Source organism: Triticum dicoccoides, chromosome 6A, assembly GCF_002162155.2.
Source record: "Triticum dicoccoides isolate Atlit2015 ecotype Zavitan chromosome 6A, WEW_v2.0, whole genome shotgun sequence".
In the NCBI taxonomy this organism is placed as follows: domain Eukaryota; kingdom Viridiplantae; phylum Streptophyta; class Magnoliopsida; order Poales; family Poaceae; genus Triticum; species Triticum dicoccoides.
The window spans coordinates 6,634,458-6,638,295 of NC_041390.1; positions in this window are offsets into that span (position 1 = coordinate 6,634,458).

Sequence of the window (3,838 nt, forward strand, 5' to 3'; positions counted from 1 at the left end):
TGAAGTATTATTATTTTTGTGTCAATATAAATTTTTGTCTTGAATCTTTCGAATATGAATGTTCATACCACAATTAAGAAGATTTGCATTGAAATTATGCCAAGTAGCACTCCGCATCAAAATTTTTGTTCTTATCATTTACCTACTCGAGGATGAGCAGAAATTAAGCTTGGGGATGCCTGATACGTCTCCAACGTATCTATAATTTTTGATTGCTCCATGCTATATTATCTACTATTTTGGACAATATTGGGCCTTATTATCCACTTTTATATTATTTTTGGGACTAGCCTATTAACCGGAGGCCCAACCCAGAATTGCTGTTTTTTGCCTATTACAGAGTTTCGAAGAAACGGAATATCAAACGGAGTCAAAACGGAATGAAACCTTCGAGAACGTGATTTTCTCACCGAATATGATCCGGGAGACTTGGATCCTACGTCAGGAAAGAAAGGAGGTGGCCAGGAGGTAGGGGGCGCGCCCACCCCCAAGGCGCGCCCTCCACCCTCGTGGGCCCCACATTGCTCCAACGACGTACTTCTTCCTCCTATATATACCTACGTACCCCCAAATGATCAGATACGGAGCCAAAAACCTAATTCCACCGCCGCAACCTTCTGTACCCACGAGATCCCATCTTAGGGCCTGTTCCGGAGCTCCGCCGGAGAGGGCATCCACCACGGAGGACTTCTTTATCATCATAGCCCCTTCGATGAAATGTGGGTAGTTTACCTCAGACCTTCGGGTCCATAGTTAGTAGCTAGATGGCTTGTTCTCTCTTTCTGGATCTCAATACAATGTTCTCCCCCTCTCTCGTGGAGATCTATTCGATGTAATCTTCTTTTTGCGGTGTGTTTGTTGAGACCGATGAATTGTGGGTTTATGATCAAGATTATCTATGAACAATATTTGAATCTTCTCTGAATTCTTTTATGTATGTTTGGTTATCTTTGCAAGTCTCTTCGAATTATCAGTTTGGTTTGGCCTACTAGATTGATGTTTCTTGCAATGGGAGAAGTGCTTAGCTTTGGGTTCAATCTTGCGGTGTCCTTTCCTAGTGACAATAGGGGCAGCAAGGCACGTATTGTATTGTTGCCATCGAGGATAACAAGATGGGGTTTTTATCATATTGCATGAATTTATCCCTCTACATCATGTCATCTTGCTTAAGGCGTTACTCTATTTTCTTGAACTTAATACTCTATATGCATGCTGGATAGCGGTCGATGAGTGGAGTAATAGTAGTAGATGCCGGCAGGAGTCGGTCTACTTGTCTCGGACGTGATGCCTATATACATGATCATACCTAGATATTCTCATAACTATGCTCAATTCTGTCAATTGCTCAACAGTAATTCGTTCACCCATCGTAAAATACTTATGCTCTTGAGAGAAGCCACTAGTGAAATCTATGGCCCCCGGGTCTATCTTCATCATATTAATCTTCCATCACTTTATTATTGCCTTTGCTTTTTACTTTGCTTTTATTTTACTTTGCATCATTATTATAAAAATACCAAAAATATTATCTATCATATCTATCAGATCTCACTCTCGTAAGTGACCGTGAAGGGATTGACAACCCCTTATCGCGTTGGTTGCGAGGAGTTATTTGCTTTGTGCACGTACGAGGGACTCGCGCGTAGCCTCCTACTGGATTGATACCTTGGTTCTCAAAAACTGAGGGAAATACTTACGCTACTTTGCTGCATCATCCTTTCCTCTTCAAGGAAATCCAACGCAGTGCTCAAGAGGTAGCAAGAAGAATTTCTAGCGCCGTTGCCGGGGAGTCTATGCAAAAGTCAGTATACCAAGTACCCATCACAATCCCTTATCTCCCACATTACATTATTTGCCATTTGCCTCTCGTTTTCCTCTCCCCCACTTCACCCTTGCCGTTTTATTCGCCCTCTCTTTTCCGTTCGCCTTTTTGTCGCTTGCCTTTTTGTTTGCTTGTGTGTTGGATTGCTTGCTTGTCACGATGGCTCAAGATAATACCAAATTATGTGACTTTACCAATACCAACAATAATGATTTCTTTAGCACTCCGATTACTCCTCTTACCAACAGTGAATCTTGTGAAATCAATACCACTTTGTTGAATCTTGTTATGAAAGATCAATTTGCCGGCCTTCCTAGTGAAGATGCCGCTACTCATCTAAATAGCTTAGTGGATTTGTGTGATATGCAAAAGAAGAAAGATGTTGATAATGATATTGTTAAATTGAAGCTATTTCCTTTTTCGCTTAGAGATCGTGCTAAAGCTTGGTTTTCGTCTTTGCCTAAAAATAGTATTGATTCTTGGAACAAGTGCAAAGATGCTTTTATCTCTAAGTATTTTCCTCCCGCTAAGATTATCTCTCTTAGAAACGATATTATGAATTTTAAGCAAGTTGATCATGAACATGTTGCACAAGCTTGGGAGAGAATGAAATTAATGATACGTAATTGCCCTACTCATGGTTTGAATTTGTGGATGATTATACAAAACTTTTATGCCGGATTGAATTTTGCCTCTAGAAATCTTTTAGATTCGGCCGCGGGAGGCACTTTTATGGAAATCACTTTAGGAGAAGCTACTAAACTCCTGGATAATATTATGGTTAATTATTCTCAATGGCACACTTAAAGATCTACTAATAAAAAAGTGCATGCGATAGAAGAAATTAATGTTTTGAGTGGAAAGATGGATGAACTTATGAAATTATTTGCTACTAAGATTGTCTCTTCTGATCCTAATGATATGCCTTTGTCTACTTTAATTGAGAATAATAATGAATCTATGGATGTGAATTTTGTTGGTAGGAATAATTTTGGTAACAACACGTATAGAGAAACTTTAATCCTAGGCCTTATCCTAGTAATCCCTCTAATAATTATGGTAATTCCTACAACAACTCTTATGGAAATTTTAGTAAGATACCTTCTGAATTTGAGACTAGTGTTAAAGAATTTATGAATTCACAAAAGAATTTCAATGCTTTGCTTGAAGAGAAATTGCTTAAAGTTGATGAATTGGCTAGGAACGTTGATAGAATTTCTCTTGATGTTGATTATTTAAAGCTTAGATCTATTCCTCCTAAGCATGATATCAATGAGTCTCTCAAAGCCATGAGAATTTCCATTGATGAGTGCAAGGAAAGAACCGCTAGGATGCGTGCTACGAAAGATGCCTTTATTAAAGCGTGTTCTTCCAATTTCTATGAAAATAAAGATGAAGATCTAAAAGTTATTAATGTGTCCCCTATTAAATCTTTGTTTTGCAATATGAATCTTGATAATGATGGGATTGAATATGATCCACCATTACCTAGAAGGCGTTCCAAAAATTCGGAGTTTTGAGATCTGGATGTTAAAACTGATAAAAGTGGGATTGAAAAAAGTGAAACCATAGATGTTATTAAACCCACTATTTTGGATTTCAAGGAATTTAATTATGAAAGTTGCTCTTTAATTGATTGTATTTCCTTGTTGCAATCTGTGCTATATTTTCCTCATGCTTATAGTCAAAATAAAGCCTTTACCAAACATATCGTTGATGCCTTGATGCAATCTTATGAAGAAAAACTTGAGTTGGAAGTTTCTATCCCTAGAAAACTTTATGATGAGTGGGAACCTACTATTAAAACTAAAATTAAGGATCATGAGTTTTATGCTTTGTGTGATTTGGGTGCTACTGTTTCCACTATTCCCAAAACTTTGTGCGATTTGCTAGATTTCCGTGATTTTGATGATTGCTCTCTAAACTTGCACCTTGCGGATTCCACTACTAAGAAACCTATGGGACGAATTAATGATTTTCTTATTGTTGCAAATAGGAATTATGTGCCCATAGATT